This window comes from Lissotriton vulgaris, chromosome 2_1 (genome assembly GCF_964263255.1).
Source record: "Lissotriton vulgaris chromosome 2_1, aLisVul1.2, whole genome shotgun sequence".
Classification (NCBI taxonomy): domain Eukaryota; kingdom Metazoa; phylum Chordata; class Amphibia; order Caudata; family Salamandridae; genus Lissotriton; species Lissotriton vulgaris.
Genome location: NC_141687.1, coordinates 1,586,816,500 through 1,586,838,910, shown reverse-complemented (window position 1 = coordinate 1,586,838,910; position 22,411 = coordinate 1,586,816,500). Strand labels below are relative to the sequence as shown.

The 22,411-nt window shown below is 42.5% G+C and overlaps 1 protein-coding gene across 1 annotated transcript in view; it reads left to right on the top strand.

Moving 5' to 3' along the window:
* Positions 1 to 22,411, top strand: part of LRP1B (LDL receptor related protein 1B) — a 3,669,685-nt gene that overhangs the window by 2,386,799 nt on the left and 1,260,475 nt on the right. The window lies entirely within an intron of this gene.

Sequence of the window (22,411 nt, the reverse complement as noted above, 5' to 3'; positions counted from 1 at the left end):
TAAGCGAAGTTTCACTATATCATTCTCCACTTAAATGTACCTTGTTGATATATATGTATGTAGATGTTGAGTTAAGAATAGTAAATCTATACTCACCTATTTGCACTCACCTTCTACATATTTAGTCCTCGGTATTTTGTACACAATGTTAAGTCCACACAGCGGATATTCTGTCAGTGATCTGAAGAATTTCAAACCTCACGTTAAGCAGTGTTTTGAGGTTTGAAAGGTTAGAATGTGCAGGGCCACAGCAAAATGTGTACTCCACATTACAGCTTTTGAGCTGCTACAACAAACGAGGTGGGGTTTTATCACAGCTATTATTTGAGTAGCAAAATGAAGGAGGGCAGAAGTGATAACAGATTAAATGCATGCATGTCGGGTATTCATTATGTGACTTGTGAAAAACATATGCATTTTGGTGTACCGAAATAAATCCTGGTCATAGAGAGAAAGTATATACTTTAAAAAAGGTTTTTCCCTGGAATTGAATTTGAAAGAAAATATACTCATATTGAGTCCTTAGTACACGTCCCTCAGACTAATGGATATGCTCAATAAGTGTGAGCTCACTTCAATATTAATAATTTAGCATGATTTCGTTGTTTCTGACTTTATACACAACGTGCGAAATCAAAATGGCTGATATCAGTGCAATACGTCCTCTAGATTCATTCTAATTTTTTTATATTACTGACAATACATTGCCAAATGTTTGAAAGCTCAACAAATTAGGAAATCAAAAACTGCACATTAATATTCTCACTATTCTGCTCCAGTCTGAATATGACGCACGATGCTTCTGAAGGATGTCTTTGAATTTAACAACTTCTCTACTGAGTGGTGCAAATTATTTCAAGGAACTTCATATACCTGCAATTACATTTTCTAAGCCATAGCGTTCCTAAATGCCCTGGCAATTTCCATTTGAATAGAGAGTGATATATAAAATATCTCTAGGCAGTTTGCCCAGAGCTAAGTAGAGTACTTATTTGTCTTTCTTAAGTGCTCAAACTCATATTAATGAGAACTAATGGCCCATCAGCATATGAATTAAAAGTACCACTTGAAATCTCGAAAGGATGACATGCACATCCAAGACACAATTCTTGTCACCTTAAACAGCTGTTTTGCAACATGTTTATTTGCCTACTAGCTAATTACGCTTAGATCCGAAACAAGAGCATTTGTAATGCACAGTGCACTTCATTAGTAAAAACCAAGAGCATCATTTCGATGGAAGTGCATTTGCATTAGCACAACGGCAATTCGTAAATGCGCTTGCATTTACTATTAATCTAGTATTATTATTCTCCTTCCTAAATGTACAATATGCAGTAGAATTTCTTTACAAATTATTAAGACAGGGAAATAATGAGAAGTACGTAATATTACATCATACAATTTTGTTATATTGGTTAATAAAATAATTCAGTTTATTCATTGATGGACATGTCCCTTCTTAGGGGATTTTCTCAATATCTTTTTTGTGTTTTGTCCTCCTGCTTTTTGCCTAATGACTTTAGGACTCTGGGAACTTTTCCAGTGTACTAAAGCTGGAAAGTGAATGCACCATTTCTACACGTGCCAGGATAGCATGCTCACTTGATTGGTTTAGGTGTTGTACATGTGAGTGCCCTGTAAAAGGTTACACCACCTAACTAGGGCAGGTGCTACACTGAGTATTAGGGGGATGCTTCATTGATTGTGCCACCCACCGGAATAGGCTCTCAAAAATCTCTCATGCTCAGGTTGGCCTGTGTCACTCATTAGCCAACCCTGGTAGGGGGGGCTTTGACTACCAACTGGGGTAGGTGAGTGTCGGATAGGTATACCTGAGTGTGTACTACCCGGGTAGGATGTTGGTTTTCCATACTTAGTGGGTCAGTACTCTATATTGGACACCTTCCAGGTATTACTTATTCTCTTTAGGTGGTCTTAGGGCCTGGGGCACTTTTCCACAGTAAATGCAGTGTGAAAGTGTGTACGCTCTTCCTACACATGTTAGGAAGTGGTGCTTACCTGAGGGTTCTAAACATAAGTCAGTTCTGCTACTGCAGGGGTATGTGTGTGCATTTGCAACTATGGTGGTTGTAAACGGCTTCCAGCCTGCTATTGCAGGCCGGTGTATACACTTGCGCCTATAATGTTTTAAAACATGTGTCCAGCCTGCCATTGCTTGCTGGTGTGTGCTTCACACTGTCAGTGTTTTTAAACATGTGTCAAACCTGCCATTGCAGGTCTGTGAGTGCGCAATTGCACATCTAATCAGGATGGCCTGTTTAAATCACTGGGAATAACGTTCACTTCCACAAGTGTACCCTGATGGTACTTCTTAAGGGGTGAAGCAAGTGGTAGGTGAAAAGCAAATATCAATGTGTGTTTTAACTACCTATGAGGTTTGCTCTATCCATGTGTGTTTTAACTACCTGTGAGGTTTGCTCTATCCATGGGCTAACATGAGGAATCGCTGAAATTACGTCAGGCTGCAATAGTGAATTGCATTGGAGCAAGACCTCTGACCTCCTGATCATATTCACTGCCCTCCCCCGCACAGCTCCACCATTGTGGGACTGCTCTTAGCGCTGCTTGAAATCCCTGCCAGGTAGGTGTTCTAGGCCCTCCTCTACCCACAGGCTCCTGCCTGTGCCTCATCCCTGGTGGTATAGTGGAAGAGCTTGCTTTTCTGCTAGTCTGCTCTCTGTGTGTTCTTTATGCCTTTTTCTTGTTGTGTCCCCTTTACCTTTTTTCGTGTCTGCCTTTGTGTTCTGCCTTTCTCATCTGTGTTTTTCCTTTTTTCCTTACCTCTTTCTATTTGCCCTTCTCTTTTCCTTCTTTCCCTCATTCTCCCTGCCGCTGCTGCCCTGTGGCCCCTTCCCACAGCATGTTGCTCCCACTCCAGCTGATTGCCCTCCCCTGACCCATACTTAATGGCAGCCACTGTGCGGCAGGAAGAGCAAGATGTCTGACCTCCTGGTCAGAGTCACTACTCTTCCCTCGCATCACCATTATGGGACTGCCCTTAGCGACGCTGAGCTCCCTGCCAGATAGGTGTTTGAGGCCCTCCTCCACCCGCAGGCTCCTGCCTGCGCCACATTCCTGGTGGTCTAGTGGAAGAGTTTGCTCTTCTGCTAGTCCGCTCTGTGTATGTCCTTTTTGCATTTTTCTTGTGGTCCCTAATGCTCCCTGCAACTGCTGCCCCGAGGCCCCTCCCTAGAGTGTCGCTCCCACTCCCACCTCCCAGCTGATTGCCCTCCCCAACCCCTACTTAATAGCGGCAGCTGCGTGGTCGCGCAGTGGATGCATACAGCGAGCCCACCGCTGGGGTGCTAATGGCAAGCCCATCTGTGCCCATCCGTGACCTGTCCACAACTATTGCCAGAGACCCTGGTCCCCTGGCATCTCGCCACTACAACCCCAGCACTCTCAAGACACACAACCTCGGGCACAACAACAACTGCCAGCTTTCGACGCCAAGCAACATCCAAGGTCTGCTCTCCTGCCGACACTACTGCTGCACCTTCACCCACCTCCTGACCCCGGCAGCTACCCCGAACCTGCCAGACGCCACTGCACGCAAGCCACTGAGCTGCATCCTCCTCAATGTATGCTCCCTGCAAAGACACACTGTAGAAATCTGGGACCTCCTCAACACTCAGACACCCAATGTCACATTCCTCACAGAGACCTAGACCAACGGCAACTCCGCACCCAACATCACAACCGCCATCCCCAATGGATACAAGATACTGTGAAAAGACCGCCCCAACCGTCCAGGAGTAGGCCTCACCTTCATCCACAAAAGCTCCCTCCTACTGACTACCCCCAACTGAGATGATGCCTTGCCCCCATGGAACACATTCACTTCCAGATCCAGCCCAACCCCAGAACGACGCTCCACAGAACACTCGCCTACAGACTTCCTGGACCCCGCACTCCCTTTACCAAAGCTATCGCCGAGAACATTGCACCCCACGCCCTGACCTCTATGAACTACATACTACTCGGAGACCTGCACTTCAACCTGACCAACCACCGCAATCCCAGCACCACCACCCTCCTGGAGAACCTCACAAACATAGGATTGGAGCAACTTGTGTCCACTATCTTGACCCCATATTTGCCAGAGGAAACAACATTTGCTTCAGCCACATCATGGAACTGCTCTGGACAGTCTACCACTGCATCCATGTATCCTTTACAAAACCCACTGCACACAAGCATACGCACCAACTCCCATACAAAGCTGGAACGAAGTCTCCAAAGAACACCTCACCTCTGCCCTCACCTGCACTCCTCCCCCAACTACGACAGAATCTCCGAGAGTCCAAAATCTCCTGCCGATCAATTTTGGAAAGGAATGGTTTAACGTTAAGTATGGGCAAATGCAAATTTGAAATGGGCTATGTAGATTATTTATGTTGTACCATTAGGAAACATGATATTTCACCCAATAAAAGTCTAATTAAGGCTATTGAAAGTGTGTCACAACCATGTGACAAAGACCAGCTAAGGTCCTCTATGGCCCTTGCTGAAGACAACTCAAATGTATTCCCTTATTATATGATAGAACCAAATGCATGAGAGAATTAGTGACACAATTAGTGACAAATATCAAAGGTTTCTTTGAGAAGGCAAATGCACATCAGAATTAGAGGAGATAAGAAAAAGCTATTTTAAGGCGTCGACATTAGTGGTGCTTAACAACAAATACTAGTTAGCTAGCATGACAGATGCAAGTAATGTGGGCTTTGGGGCAGTTCTTTTTCAATTTCAAACTTTATTCGACAAATTAGTCATAAAAGCATCACAAGCATGCATTTTTACAATACAAAATCCTTTTTAAAACAAAAAAAACTTTTATATAAATATAAAAAAATCGTAAAAAGTAATTAAACACCACAAAGTTAATGTCGAATTTTCCTTAAAAATAGGGGATGGGAGATATATCCAGTGTTCATCTAGTTATCACATAGGCTCAGTTAATTACACTAGGGGCAGACCCGACATCATAGTATAAAACATCATCCCTTAAATCCTGACAATCTTCTTTCAGTCGAATTACCCATGCCGATTTCAAAAACTTTGCCATAGCAATAGCAATCGGGAGGCTAGGATCGGTACATAATATTCTCAATGCCTCATCATGTTTCCGTAAGCCAATTAGACAACATATTGGTTTCACCCATTTATCACGTGGTGCTGCATATGAAGGACAAAAGGACAAGAAGTGACTTATAGATTCTTTCTTGTCCTTACAATTAGGGCATTTATCCTCAGTGATCCCTGCCCACCTTGCGGTGAATGACCTTATGGGAAGGGTTCCTGCCCTAAATTGGAAATAGAGCTTACGATCTAATGGTTTCTCAAATGCATCCCAATATGGTTCCAATGCTGGATAGGCCTTGAATTCAAGAAAGCACTCTGTGAGTTGAGTTGAGGAGCTCATGGCACATTTCTCTGAGATAATCATCTCCCAATATATCCTCTTCATTTCTACCTTAGAAGGGAAGACAGCATAGGTTGGATCATCCCACAGATCAATCAAACCCATTCTCCCTAGAAGGGATCTAATGGCTTTCAACCAGCTAATTTTATGAAAGTGGTCCTTCTCTATAATTTCCTTGAGACCCCTAGCATAGTAAAACAATTCCTCAGTTGTCCATTTTCTGCGTCAGAATAATACTGGACGCAGCATGGCCAAATCTTGCACTGATCTTTTACCAAGATCCCAAAACAGAGGAACTAGTGGGGTACTTTGGGGAACATGAGTAGCTTTCCTCAGAAATTCATTTTCCAATAGTGTCAGCTGTTTAATATTTGAGAACCCCCATAGCTCAGCGCCATAAAGGACAGAGACTAAAACTTTCATCCCATAAATTTCCAGTAATGATCTCATAGGTTTAGTAAAGGAAGACATATATTTTAAGAAGAATGCCCGCTTGTTGTTTGTGCCTTAATACTGGGTATTCCAGCACATGTCATTCTGTAGATTGACCCCTACATAAGTAAAGGATTCAACCTGCTCAAGCGGGCAATTATTCATATATATACTTCCCTTAAACCGTTTCATTGACTTAGGGCGTTTAGGTTCAGTAAGGACCATAAATTTTGTTTTAGCTGTGTTTATTTCCAACCCGCACAAACGTCAAAAATCCGTAAAGCGCTGTAGTGCCCTTTGGAGTCCACTTGGGGTTTTCGAAATTATTAAAGTGTCGTCCGCGAACATAAGGATCGGGACGCACTCTCCAGCCATCATCGGGGCATCAGTCGGGACCAGGGAGAGGTATTCTGCCACCCGTTCACGAAGAGTGAGAACAGGGTTGGCACCATAACGCACCCCTGCCTCACTCCCCGCTCGACCGGGAATGCATCTGTAACCTCACCCTGTCTGCCCCATCTGACCCTAGCATAAGTGTCCTCATGTAAGTGGACAATCAACGTCAACAATTCCAGTGACATACCTAATTCCTCCAGTACTTGCCAAAGTTTCCCTCGCGGTACAAGATCGAACGCCGCCCTTAGGTCAACAAATACCGCATATAATACCCCTTTTTCTAGGACAACTACTCGCCAATATATAACAATAAATTGAAAAACCTGATCTATCGTACTGGTCCTAGGGCGGAACCCGGCTTGCAATGGACTAAGGATATCCCCCTCATCCATCCAGTCCTGGATCTTTCCCAGGACCAGTCGACCCATTATCTTCTGTAAGGAATCGATCAGGCTAATAGGCCTGTAATTGCCCGCTAGGGACTTGTCCCCTTTTTTATACACAGGCACGATTTCTGCTCCTTTCCATGAGTTGGGAACAGCCATCCCCTGGGAAATAGTATTAGATAAATAACCGATGTATAATCTCCATCTCTCCTTATCACTAAGGAATAAATCTGCAGGTATGCAGTCCATCCCTGGAGCTCGCCCCTCGGTTACTAAGTTCAGGGCTCTATCCACATCCCCTAAGCTAAAAGCAATCCCTTCATAAAATTTAAAACCAGGAGCTGCCTCGCTTAAATTGCCTTCTATGCTAGCGTACTGGGGCTTAAGGTATTCAACCCAGGAGTTTTGAGGAACATTATTTTGCGGGCTCTCCGTACACCCACCTCCTTCCCATTTATAGGTATCCCAAAATAGCTTCTGGTTTTAGACTGACATGCTCCTTTGAGATCCTGCCACATCTGGTCATCCCATTCTCTTTTTGCCCTACAAATCATTTTCCTATAATTACACCGGGCGGCTCTTATTGTCACTGAATTCCTTGTTTATAATGCTAAGCTCAGCCCAGCCCGAGATTCCCTACATGATCTGTTATGCCACCTCTCTACTTTTTTCCTTGCTTTTACCCTGGCAGTAGTAGGTTTACAAAAGTGGGCTTTAAGATTGTTAAACAATTCAATGTGATCATCCTCAAATGGGCTATACTTGGTTCCATTATTTGCATCTACTCCAATTTTACCAAGTACCGTTTTGAGGCTAATTTTTATGGCATGAAGTGTTTCTGGTTGGTTAATCACTTTACACCACTTAAGATGGCGCTCATCATTTGATAAAATGGTTTCTCTTCAAACTTATTTACCACTCCCTCCTGGCCTAACCTAAATAATGCTGTCAGAGGGTTATGATCACTCTTGGCACGGATCTTCACCTCCATATCCACCAAAGTGTGCCAGTGCTTCAAATGGACAAGTATGTAGTCAATTTTACTTGACCTTGTGCCATTATCATAAGTATTTTCCCCCTTCCTATCGGACAAATTCCGACCATTTGCAGCCCTTAATTGGTTACCAAGACAAAACCCATTCAAATGTAGAGCAGCCTCAGTCCATTTAACTGTCGACCTGGCATCAAGTTGGGGAACACCCCATCTAGAGTCTTCCTCTTCTGACAGGTTTACATCCTCCAGCCCTAGGGGTTCCAAGGTTGTATTGAAATCACCCGCAATTAACAGCAGTACCCCATCTGGCAGGGATTCAATCAGTAGTTCTAATGCCGTTAGCACCTCTGACTTTTTACCGCCTGGGACACCTCTAGCATACACATTAATAATATCAATTTTTGGGCCCCCCGGAAAGCTAAACCTAACTGCAATAATGTCACGATGCCTGATTGGAAGTAATTGAATATTACAACTTAGATGTTGTTTAATCCAAATCACCATTCCTCCCATTGGATGTCCCCTTTGCCCTCTCACAGCAGGAATATAGAGGTTCAAGTAACCTGGATTAAATACCGGTTCAACAGCCCAGGTCTTTTGGAAAAGACAGATGTCAAATTTGTCAATGAAACTTAGCCAGCATGGTGACACTAATTTGGTCCCCATACCAGCCAAGTTCCATGACACCAGTGAAGTCAGGTAAGCTATAGATTGTGGTCCCCCATGTATTACTTTCCTTACTAAAGTGGGATAGAGTGTGGCATCATATTGGGGGCACTAATAGGTGGAGGACTATTCCTAAATGCAGGAAACCGAGGGAGATCGTTTTCAGCTTTTCGAAGGGTAATACCAGTTCTAGTATTTTCCCTAGGACTCGTCCCACCCACAGCTAATCCTGCACTTTCATTCTTTTGCCCCTCACTTCCAGCTACATTTACGTTAGATGATCTTTTAGTGGTCATACTATCTTCTCCTTTCTGTGTTTGCTGTCAATCGCACTCCTCCAATCCCTACAAGGCTGAGAACCTATTATATAATCTTAGACTCCGTGCAATGGGGTAAGTAGATTGTTCGTTCCATAAAAGGATTTCTCTGTGTGAATCCTGTGCTGAAACATAAAAATAAGTTAGTGGGAGCGATTGGATCCGGGATCTAGGATCTATTTGTGGCCAATTGCAGATATGTTCTACACATCTCCTGTCCCTAAAGTTAATAATAACACAATCCCCCCCAACTGTCTTTACACTCCTGCCGACCCAGTTAACCCTTCTAACGGATAACATCTTTGCCCGAATATGGGTTGGCAAAGGCCGATTAGCATTAAGCCAGAATGTGCACTTATTTTTTAATTCCATATGTGTCTCCCTCTTACCCTGATCTAGTGGTGGAACCCCTGCCAATATAACCATGTAAGGGGCAGATTCAGGGGGAAGTTCTACAGTAGGTGCATTAGGTACCACATAAGCTAAGGAGTTACTAGATGATAAGCGGGCGTGACTTGCTGGTTTACTAGTCGCCACATTTTTATCCCTGACTAGCTGGGCAGTTGACTAACCCCTCCAGCATTAGATAATGGAGTAGTAGCTCTAGAAGCTTCCGGCTTATTTACTACTATACTACTACTACCATTTGGCAGACAGTTGGACATTACACCCACAGCAGATTGACCTTGCGGGATTGACTGTTTACAATTTGTACCACTGCCCCGATGTCCCATCAGCTTCTGGGCTGATGCCAGTGAAAGTTCCAGGCATACCAGTCTAGTCTCGATACAGTCCAGCCTCTCATGTATCGGGTGAATTGTCTTCTCAAGAACAGATTCCAATTTTTTCCAAAACAAGGCACCTGACTCCTCTGGTAATTCACGTTTAGTACTTAACAGAGGGATTGTCTCTTTGCTAGCTGGTCTCAGTGATTTAGGGCGGTCTGTGGTATTAGATAAAACTTTCTCTTTGGTCACCCGTTCTTTTCCTTTCTTTCCTTTTATGCCCGTAGCTTGATCTCGTATTTGCACCCCTAGCCGTTTGCTTTCCGTCGCGGCTCCCTTTGGTTGATGCCCCGGACCTTATTTTGGAATATTTGCTGACCTGGTCTTAATGTTAGGAGAAGCCATTTTTTCTGGGGAATGCTTTGCTTGGTCTTCCCTATAGAAGCTATAAGCTGTTGTTCCGGGATGCAGCATGCCCATTTGTGTAGGAGATAGAACTACTGGCTTCATCCTACAAAGAACATAAATTATCATCCGGGTCAGGCTCATTAAGAACAGGGGACCTGATGCCAGACAAACTTCCCATAGACGACCGCTTGTCGAAGAGAGGTTCTAAGGATAGCCTCTTTTCAGTCAGTTCAATATCTTTTGCCAAAGCTGACGACACCCGTATAAGAAAATTATCCAGGGTGCCCATCAAAGACCCACTAGGATTTGTACCGCTATTGTCTCCTGAAGTAGTTACTGTTGCCATAGTAGACAATTTACCCTTTTCTTCAGCTACATTTCTTTTTCAAGATCACAACGGCAGTTTGAAAAGTTTGGGATTTGCTTCAAGACCTTTGAGATGTGCAGAATTGAAGTACTCCACATTAGAAAAAGAAGCTTTAGCATGCTGGTGGGACATAGAGTACTTAGGAAAGTATGTGTATGGTACTAATTTCATAGTAATTACAGGCCATCAACCTCCAGTGATATTATTCACTATTAGTGGCTGTAGGAGGGCCACACCAAGAGTGAACAGGTGGCAATATAGCTCTAAGAATTTAATTTCCATGTGGAAAACGTACAGTTGCCAGGAATATGTTAGCAGTCTGCTTGTCACGATGACTGGTGGGTGAATTGGAGGATAGTAGGGTTCAAGATGAGGAAATTGAAAAGGTCATATCTATTAATGAGGTGTAATGTGGGTGCATTTCTGAGTCTCAATTAGGAGAGCCATGCTCATAGGCTGCAGAAATGCAGATGGTGTTAGGGTACATTAAAACTAAGGAGCAGATTTACAAGGCCCTTGCGCCACTTTTGCGTCATTTTTATGATGGGAAAAGTGACGCAAAAGTGGCACAAGGGGCTTGTAAATCTGCCCCAAATGTCCTAGGAAGAGGAATTTAGGAGAATACATATTATCCTACGTTCACATTGCTGATGAACTTTCTGAAATAAAAGGGGTTTGTTTCATGGTGAACAAATAGTTGTTCCTGAATCTCTAAGAGGAACAGTTTTGGAAATGGTTCATGAGTGACATCCAGGTATGTGTTGTATAAAAAGAAAGATCAGAAGAGATTTGTGGGCTCCTGGTGTTGACAGGTCTGTAGAAGGCAAGGTACGTTTGTGTATTGAGTGTGCGAGAAGTGATAAATCGCAAAAGAAAATTATGGGTGTTAAGAGTTCTATATATCAAGACAAAATAGAGTTTTGGAAAGGATTATATTTTACATAGCAGGTCCAACTCGTCTGTCTAAAAGTTAGGTATAATATTTAGTGTTAATTGTTCAGTCACAGTTTGAGAAAATGAGAAGTAGGCCTCCTCCCTGTAATATGAAGCACGCCTGGAGGTTGGATCTTACAGAGGATGTAAGGAAAGATTAGGATAAAAATCGTGTGGACAAAAGGTTCTCAGAAAATGAAACATTGGAAAATGTTGCAGACAAATCTAGGAGGGATGTAACTGGGTTGGACATGGGAAATGAGTGCGTTTGAGGAAGAATGAGTTGCTCAGGTTGGGTGAATTTAAGTTTTCCGACCCTTTGAATATTGTCAGAGTGGGTTGCCAGGTGGTGAAATTGATGGATGGGAATGTGGGGAGCATGAGTAAAGTAGTGTAGGTACCAGAGTGTCTCACAAATGGCAAGTTTAAATATAATGTTCACGTTAAGGAAAGGAGTGATGGGTGTTCTCTTGGAGACAACGGTGAGGGTTCACCCGATTTCAGTCATTAGGATTCAGCTGTATGACAGCATACTCAACAAAGGAAACAGAGTCCCAAGAAGTCCCCATTCTGGAGTGCATCCAGCAAAGTTTTAAGGATTTGGCCAGGTACCTTGAGGGAACTGTGGTCCCAACATCCTAAGGACCATCTCAGAGCTTCTAGACCCTTGCATTGAGGTTTCTGACACTTTGAACCCACAAGAGGAACTTCAGGAAGAAGTTATAGAGGTTTGAGGAAGTTTTAAGCAATTTTGAAAAAAGATCCATAAGTTGACCGAAGCGGCAAACCAGAGCATCTGAACCCTTGGTTGGTGCTGTGGAGCACATTCCTAGAAGTAAGTATAAAATTGGCACATCATGGGTGGACTTTGTCCTGGTCCAGTGCAACCTTTTTTACCCGTTCAGCATTATTTACTTCTAACCACAAGTTTTACTTTTAAACTTTAAAAAATGATATCTCTGGTCCTCTATATTGGATGTTTGTCATTTTGATGTCTATATGTTCATACATATATAACCAATTTTTATAAATTGTGTATTGTGTCTTGCTTATTTAATGTATTTTTTTAATGCTTCACATACCTTCCTCCTAAGTTAAGCGTGGTTGCTAGCAGTCAGCTACCAAGATTTGAGCAGAGGAATCATTTATTAAGACCTTGACTTGACCTTATATTGTGATTATGGCCTTAATAACCCCTTGCATGCTGATGACGGCCCCAGCCGTCATGCACTACAGTGCTCGTGTGCTGATGACGGCTGGGGGCTGTCATGACCCCGCCCACTCAAAAAAAGTGCCACACAGGCGCAGAATCGCAGCAACATGCAAGGGGTTAATAGTGGTAGGTAATAAACCACCTTCCAAACATTTGGCTCACTTAAGATATCACAGAAAGGTTGGAGCCCAAAATGTTGTCCTTAGTTTGCCAATGCTAGGGTCTCTTGTGCCGTAGGTCAGATAGTTATGAGGTGTTGATTTCTTCATTGCCAACATGACAAGATCTCAATTTTGAATAAATGCAGCTCATTGGTGCAGTACAAGTGGTCATACCTCAATGATGGTGTGTTGTTGGTCTAATGGATGAAGGTTAAGTTAAATCAGCTGCTGTGATACAGTAAGAAAGTGAGATAGACCTTAAACAGAAGACAATGCTGTTCCTTCTTTGGAGATATGAGAACACACTTCCTCATATTCAGGCCTCTTGTCTCACTAGATTTATGTATGGGTTCAGTGTCAAAGCAGTGGACCTATCCATTTCCATTCTTTATCATTCTCACTTCTCACGTGTGGTTTCTATGCCTATATCTGCATGGAAACCCATTTGGTGATCAGAGAGTAAACTGTTCTCTTCTATGAAGTCAAAGGTTTGGGTGAAACAGTTCTTGTAGTTAACTCTTCAAAGTATTGACCACTGAACATTGGTCCACAATTGCTTAGATTTTATGATTTGATGTTCTCTTTTTAATAAAGAAGCTGCAATGCAGATGGTATGTACAGCGACATAGTAGGTGTAGGCAATCTGCCTTTTCTGTGTTGACACCGTACATTTTTCACCATTTTATGGACATTTCTTTACTTTGTCTGCTTTACCCCTGATAAACAGGAGTAAAGCGACTGTGTTCTTTCTTTAGGCATGTTTTACTTAGCTTACCCCTCATTGGCGGAAGTAACTTTTCTAAGAGGCCACATTATTTAGGGGGAAAATAAACAAAGTCAATTCAAAAACACATTTTTATATTCTATAAAAACCCAATCTAATGGTAAGTCAGGTTTTTTCTTAATATATTGGAAATATAACTTTTGAACGTTACCTTTCTCCTGTCTGAAGCTAATGGAGGCAAATGTGCATTAGCTCTTCAGCTACTGCCCAACCTGTGCTTGCCCTGAGTGAGGTGTGAAAACTGCCTCCAGAGCAGAGACAATGAATGACCTTAGTATGGAGTGATGTTTTCTCCCCCTTGCAGGAAGACCAGTTAGGAGGGATCAAAGGTGTTCATTAACTTTAAGGGGTGCCTTACCTGTCACAAGAAAATGTTGAGGGACACTTAGTTTGCTGACACCAAACATAGCAGGAGGAAAGCAACCCCCAGACTCAGTTTTGAGTGACCACATAGTATAGGACATATCATTACCCTGGGTGGTTGAACAGACTCTGCACAAAGGGAGAAGGGTTTTTCTATCTTGGATTCGGAGAGTGATTGACTGTGGAATTGCTTTCAGTAGGGCAAAGAGGAACAGCTGAAAAAGTGGATGGGGTTGCCTCTGGAGCTTTTACCCGATTAGATAGAGGGCCCAGACACCCTCCCCACTCCCTAGCTTGTGCAAAGCATAAAACTGGCTTCCCCAGCCATAATCTTTAGAACAGTTTCTGGAGCTGCAGAAGATGAGAAGAGGACTGGAGCTACTGTCTGTGACCCAAGATGAACCCTGGAGGACTGGGCATACTTCCCCTTATACTCAGGTCAAAGACGTAGGTTCCAAGGGTCTAAAGGGACACAACAAGCTGCAAGAGGCACTTTTACTGAAGAACCAAGCTGACCAGTAGCAACCAGACCTGGTCTGTACTTTGCTGTTAGCCTCTGGCTGCCACCCGGAGAGCTTTGTGTGCCTCCCCTTAGGTCCTGGGTGCCTTAGAAGTATACTCCTGCGGTTGGGTGCTCACCAGAAGAAAATTTGGAAACTTTTGAAAACTATTCCCTCAGAGCTACAAACACTCAACATGACCCTCCAGAAAAAGTATCTCAGTGGGAGTTCCAAGGTGTGTGATTGCATGTTAGATTCCTCTCAGTCAATGCTCCCAGCACCTCTGAACAAATGATTAAGTCCCAAATCGCCCAGGCTCCAGGGCTCCAACAGGACAATTCTGCTTCAGGTTTCCATTCTTCGGTTCAAATGCACCAGCTACAATTTCAGAGATGGCCCTTCAGGGAGAATTTATAGTCTCAAAAAGTGATCAAGGGCCAGATTTATAGCTTTTTGCACATTTTACTCCACCACAAACTTGACAGATATCCACTCTGCCATATTACAAGTACATTATGTTCAATGGAACTTGTAATATGGCGAATGGGATCTCTGTTATGTTTGTGACAGAGTAACCCATCCACCTAACATAGGCACTCGGGGGCATATTATCAAGGGGGTTTATCTCCGCTTTTTTGGCTTTAAAAGCCAATTAAGCGGAGAAAAAATTATCTCCCTATTACCTAGCTGTCGCTAACACCAGTTAGCGACAGCTAGTAGGAGATAGCGACCATCTTGGGCCCCACTTTGCATGTCAGTGATATTTATCACTAATGACATGCAAAGTGGGCGTGCCAAGATGTTCACGACTAGAAACAGTCGCTAACATCGCTATCTCCTATTACCAACTTTTGGAGATATTCGCGCTAAGCGCGAATATCTCCAAAAACTAACACCTGCCCTGAGCAGTTCTTAGCCATGTTATCCAATGGGAGGTGGATAACATGGCTAAGAGCATTAGCTCGGTAATGCATGAATATCGCTGACTTTTCAGCGACATTCATGCATTGCGGCCGTTTTTTATCGCATTTGCGATGAACCTTGGTAATACCAAGGTTTATCCGTGATAAAAATCGCCGCAGCTCAGCGGTAAATTTTTGTCTCTAACCAAGCAATAGCGATAATTATCGCAATTGCTTGGTAATATGCCCCTATGTTCCTTTTTGTAATCGCATTTGGGGGACGTTTCTATGCTTCCCATCAAAAAAGCACCTTTCTGAAGTGGCACTCATAAACCTTTTCGAAATTGCGAGTTCCATACTTTTCACAGAGATCAATACACTTGGTGTTCCATTGCACTGGGCCTCAAATCATGCTTTGGTCCCAATCTACCACTTCCATAGACTATCATTGGAGCTTTGTGCTTTTGTCGATGTTTTGAGACTTCAGATCTCTGGTTTCCCTAATTGATTTTTGTTGTTTTTGTGTCATTTTGTTTATTAAAGACTACTCTATTTTTTTTAATTCAGTTTGGGATCTTTATTGTTTTGGGATTTGAATTTATTATGTTTTGATATTGCATCAATATGCATCACACCAAGTGATGGCTCTCTGCTTTGTGCCATATTTATTTGTGTATTTTATATAGCGCGCAGCTACCCCAACGGGGTGTCCCGGCGCTGATGAGAAGATAGTTGTGAGAACAAAATAGGGAATCCTAGTAGATCAGAAAAGTTTTGAGGGATCTGCGAAATTCAAGTTCTGACTGAATCAGACGGAGGGAAAGAGGAAGTTTGTTTCAGTGATTGGTGGAGGTTTTGCCTCCATATCGTTTTTTTTTAATCTGGGAGTGACTAATAGCTGTTTGGTATTGGAGCGAAGGGCTCTAGAGTGACTATATGGAGGAAGACTGGAAGTAAGGTAGGCTGGTCCTAGGCCTTTAGTAGTTCGAAAAACTAGGGTCATGGCTTTGAACTCAATGCTTTTAGGGATGGGCAGCCAATGTAGTTTCCGCACATACAGAGAGATGTGGTGTCTAAGTGGAATGCTGCGAACCAATCGGGCCGCGGCATTCTGAACTATCTGGAGTTTGTGGCACAGACCTGCTGTCAGGCCCAGATATAGTCCATTGGCGTAGTCCAGATGCGATGTTATGCGCGCTTGGACTATAGTTTTTCGGTTGTTGCTGGGCAGATAGTTGATAATTTTTTTTATCATTTTGATTTTGCCGAAGCAAGCAGCAGAGACTGTGTGAACTTGATTGGCGAAGGACAGGCGATTATCCCATCTAACCCCCAGGTTTCTGACCGAGTCCTTAGGGGAAGGGGCAAGACTCCGGTCTTCCGGCCACCAAAGATTAGAGGCAAGAGGGGAAGGTTGGTTGAAAAAAAGAACCTCGGTCTTACCAGTGTTGAGTCTCAAAAAAATGAGATCCATCCACTTTGCAATGTTCCTAAGACATGTTTTTAGGGGGTCAAAAGTTGTGGGAGATCACTCATTATAGGAAAAGATAATCTGGATGTCATCAGCATATGATGTCATTTTAGTTCCCGACTGAGATAGCATTTCGGCTAGAGGGGTAAAGTAAACATTAAAAAGGAGCGGACACCACGAGGAGCCCTGCGGGACACCCCATAGCTACCAGAGGTTGAACTCAAGGTAGTGTAGAGACTTGGAGAATTCATCCTGACAAGAAGTTTTTTTATCCGTTGAGATAGGTCATCACCCACCCTAAATATTAATCTGCTATCCTACACTGGATCAAACAAGTTTACTTAATCTTAGAACAGGGCCCTTACGGAAACACATAACCTACCACACAAATAGATATGACTAAATCAGGTGAAATGTGTGGTGAAGTATGCCAACCAAAAGTATATTGGACATGGAAAACAAGTTGTCAAGGTACCAGTATAATTTGCATATGCTATACTTTTCAATGTGTATATCAGAAAGTGGGTTAATAATTTGGAAAGCCCCTTGCCATCTTAATAAATATACCTGGTTAGGTCCCATCACAACTCTCAGTGAAACTCTGCTCAACCCTTGGTATATATGGCACATGGAGAAGAACATTCTACAGAGAAATGTGCATTAAACTCAAACATTACCTTCATGTTATAAAGTAAAGAACACAACACAATACATTTCCCAAATCAATATGGGAAAATAGAGAAATTTCAATAAAGAATTATAGGAAATGTGGTTTTTAAATGAGTGGAGTGAGAACCCTTCTCATGCAACAACCACAATCCCTGTCAGGGTGAACCGCAAACTGACTAAATTAATCTGTGCGTAACCCTCTGATAGCTTGGCACAAAAGCAGCCAGGCTTAATATAGAGGCAATGTGTTAAGTATATATACAGAACTCAAACAGCAATAAAGTGAAAACCCAACACAAGAAAAATCGCACACTAATTTAAAAAATAAGGAGAAAGCACAAACTGTATCTGATCTGCTTGACCAGGACTTAGTCACAAGTTCATGCTGACCATTATGTACGGGTCAGATACAGGGACCACGTTAGTCCTGCTGAAAAAGGTATCTTCTCAAAGCTGCGCAGAGTTAAAAACTTCAGGATTTCACACGAGGAGGTCACCTGATGCCAGCCAAGTGTCTAGGACATGGGAAGGGACTTCCTGGGGACCAGGTACTCACTCTAGCAGAGGCCAGCAGGGCTTAGGCAGGTCCAGTTGGAGGTCCAGTTGCAGGGCCAGTTCTAGCAGGTAAGCTGGGCAGTTGCAGGGAGGCCTCTGTAGCTTGTTGTGTCTCTATAGCTCAGAACAGGAGGTCTCCCAACTGACCATTAGAGTTACTCAGGGTAGCCTGGAATGAAGATGACAGGTCCAGTCTTTCATCTCAGAGAGGAGGGCAGTCCTCAAGCAGCAAGGCAGCCTTCTGATTACAAATGCAGTGCTCAAGGAGCAGGGCAGACCTCTAAGGAACAAGGCAAGCTTCAAGCAGCATGCCAGTCCTTTGGTAGCAGTCCCTTGTGGAACAAGGCAGACCTTAAGCATTAGGATAGTCCTTTGGGGAATGAGGCAGTCCTTTTCCTGTAATGTTCATTGGTCACAGAATATACTGAAGAGCAGGTCTTAGGGTCCTATTTTTTTACCTGGTCCAGCTTTTCAGTTGAAGAAACCTCTAGAGTTTTCTCCCCATGGTCAGTTCTGACATTTCCTTCCTCTCAGCCCCGCTTCAAGAGGTCTAGTGTGACAAATGACTGGTGTGAAGTTCTTTGTGAGTGGGATGAGGCAGCTCCTTCTAAATGTATGTGGCGCAGGGAACAGCTCCAACCTACACATCATGGCAGGATAGCCCAACCTGCCAACACCTAATTTTCTTTTCATTGTCTGGGAGGAATAAACAAATGTCAACTGCTACATTAATAACAGTCATGTGACCCAAGATACAGGCTGCAAGCACCAAATAGACAAGAAAATGCCAACTCTCCAAATGTGGAACTTTAAAAGATGTGACTTAAATTCTGACATTATAATTGAAGAGAATTTGAAATTAAAATTGTTGTGAGACCAAAGATTAAATTTCAACCTATTCCCAATCAAACGTTTGTACTTATTACATGTAACACTGTAACCCACTATTATTCATTGGAAAAGGTAGGCATCACAGCAGTGAAAATCTAATTAAGGAGGTTTTCTTACTACGAGGCAATGTAAAAGTTAATAGTCCATGTCCAAACTTTTAAATACACTGCACCTTGGCCTATGGCTGTTTAAGGCCTACCTTATGGGTAAGCTATATGTATTAAAAAGGATGATGAGTCCAAGTAAAATGGCCTAATCATCCAGTTCTCAATGGCAGCTTAGAAGTGCACAAAGGCTGTAATGGCAGACCTTAGACATGTTTTATAGGGCTACTTAAGTGGGAGGCACAATCATTGCTGTGGGCCCACTAGAATATGCAAAAAAGTGATGGATGAAATGCTTGAATTTATCTTAGCTGCTGGTAATTACTATGGCTGCATCCCAATCTACTGTTATTTTGCACACCATGTCACTTCAGTTTGGACCTATACCATTTTAACCCATCTTCACCCTGCTCCAACCGGAACAGTCAAGCCCAAACTGCAAAGCCATGTTCTCCCCGAAGCGGATCATAAGCAACCCAGGACAAGTTCCACCCTAGTTATGGGATTAAAAGCCAGGTATATTTTGGTTCCAGTAAACCAGTGTGCACGGGACCCATGTCTGGGCATACCTGTCCCACTTAGGGTGGCACACTAAAGTGTACGAAAAAGTGATGGATGTAATCCTTCAATTAATCTCAGGCACTGGTAATTGCTGAGCCACATCCCAGTCCGTTCTTATTTTGCATACAATGTCACTTCAGTTTGGACCCCGCTATATGCATATCCTCCTTGACCCCACCCTCAGATGTTTAATGATATATAACAAAAATAAACAATCCTATTCATTTGATTTGTAAGATTGCTTCAGTGTTTTATGCATGTTCTTCAAAGGTGCATTATGTGACCTGCTACTCTCAATTTTTAATAATCAATAAACTCTAACTAATATTTATTCAGCTTGTTTTTCAACTATAAACTGTGAAACCATTGGATAACTAATCTCATGGTATGCCTCCTTATAACAGACCTCTGAACAGTGGAAACTGTTCTTTTTTCAATTAAAAAAAATAATAATAATAATTTTCACCAAAATATAATTCTAATATATGTGATTTGTGCTTCGGTATTCATGCATAATTATGTTTGTTGATACCAAACACACTCTTGTTCCACTAGCGTGATGTCCCCGATCCTTTGAAAGCACTTTAAAAAGAAGGCAATTTCCACTTCTGCAGACATGATGGATAATCATTACTAACTCTGACTCAAGCCAGAACAAGCTGTTTATTTTTCCACTGCACTGTTGATTTATCCATGGCAGATACAAATCAACAACAAAACACGTGGTTAAAGGATTGATGATGGAGCCCTGTTTGCAAATACGATTTCTGATGAAAACTCCAAAACAAAAAACGAATATTCTTGGGAATATATTAGTGTATGATCTTAGGTTAGTCTTAATCAAAGAAGCAATAAATCAAAGACGATACCATTGACATTCTTTTTATTGTACCAATGTTTGTAATGCATGAACAATTTATTGACGTTTCACTTTTGTTGGCAGGAGTACAGCAATGTGCCTGCTTCTCACAACATTTGGGTAGTCTGTTCACACAATAATATTTTTTTGTGCACTTGGCATTAACACTGAGCATTTAGTTTTCATGATGCCACACAATGTCAGCTACAGCTCTAGTATACATTAACAGCATGTCCTAGTGAAAGGATAAGTGTCTGAGAACATTCTAAACCATTTATGACTTTTATTGTTCATGTAACATAACTTAATGTCAAAAAGTTTATTGACATTTTATTGGAATCTGTGTATGCCCTAACATTTGATTGCTCTACAAGTAGATGCAGGTAGTGACATTTCTAGATTAAGGCAAATGAAAAAAAAATTGGACCTCATTTATGAAAAGTGACGCATCGCTGTGTGAAATCAGCGATGAGTTACTTTTTATTGCGCCCTCCTTGCGACACCAATGATACGTCATATTTACAGTATGATGTATCATTGCGCAAGGACTTACAGATACGTCAGTATTTCTGACGTATCTGTATGGGGCAAAAGTGATGCATTGCTGGAGTGTGTCACAAAAGTGACGCAACTCCAGCAATGTGTCCTTTGACATGGGGCAAGCCCCATGTGAAAGGGCCTGTGTCAGTCTTACGCCTGCTGTGGCTGCCACGTCTGCCCTGTATCTTTACCCCAGCACCTCCCTTGATTTAACTAGGTGCTGCTTCATTTGATTGATTGTTCCCCCGGACCCACTTAGAAGTATGTCAGGAAGCCTCTGCTCTTCATCATTCTCCGAGACGGAGCCGTCCCGGCCGCAACTCCTGGCACCCGAGACTCCGGGTGGTGCCTCCTAGCACTCAACAAATTGGACAACGCCGTCCTGAAGACGATCCCTAGTCAAGAGGATCGAAACGCCGTCGACACCACAGCGCAATTTTAGGCGTATTTCTTCCACGAAATAATGGAAAATAATGAATGCAATTGATGTAAATTGTTATTCTTTGAGCCACCACTGTATATTATTTACACCATTGTTCGCCTTGCGCCGTCCACGCTGTTCACTCTGATCACTTGCGTCATCACTTATATCCACTTGTATATATTGCTATGCATGATTCTCTCTATGCAGTGCTGCTTTAACTGGATAGCCTGATGTAACTTTGTCTGATATATTTTGGTGAATAACAACCTTTGGAAAAACCAATTGATTCTCCTTGTTTCCTGTTCCTGTAATGCTTTCAGCATACATGCATAACTGTCTTTGAACTGATACCTGTTGGGATATTGTCTTTTACTTCTATGTTGGTTTGTCAGGCATAATCCACACGTAGGGCTAAGTGGCTAAAATCGGTATGCCAGCAATTAGGCACTGAGGAGCATCACATTGCCTTGCGTATCCTTAGATCGGACCCAAGACCACTTTTCGGCTGCAGTGTGGCTACATTTTTAAGCCACGCATAGATAATTAGAAGGAATGTCCTGACAGGAATGTGGCAGCCAACAGCTGTATGAAGCTTACGTGTAGCTGAAGTTGGGCTCCCAAGATAACACACTAAGAGCCATATGTATGAAGCGTTTTTCTTGTCGCAAACGCTGCGAATCGGAAATTCGCAGCGTTTGCGACAAGAAAAACGTGAAATGCGATGTATGAAATTATCGCATCGCAAATGTTAAGGAATCGGAACATTTGCGATTCCTTAACATTGCACAAGCATTTAGGAAATCGCAAAATGCGATTTCCTAAATGATATGTATGAAATATTTAAAAATTGCGATTTTGGAATAAGATGTCGCAAATTACCACCAACTTGTAGTTGGTGGTAAATTGCAAATTCTTTTCAAAAAGCATTTTTTTTTTAAAACAAAAGGTGCCATAAGACGCTCATACATGCCCTTTGGGCATGTATGTGCGCCATATGCGCACACATGTCATTTTCAGGGGTTCAGCAGGGTGTTCTTGAGACACCCCTGCACCCTGGAAAATTCGCAAAATTTGCGATTAGCAAATTGCTAATCGCAATTTTGCCTTTCATTTCTATGGGCCAAGAGGCCCTTAGAAATGAATGGGATGTATTCCTTATTTGCGAATTCGCAACTTGCGAATTCGCAAATAAGGAATTATTGGAAATCGCTAAAAAATAGCGATTATTTACATACATACCGTTTTGCGATTTCCAAATAGCGATTCCTTAAAATTCGCTATTCGGAATTCGCAAAACGATAGAATGATACATATGGCCCTAAGGCATTTTATATTTTGCAT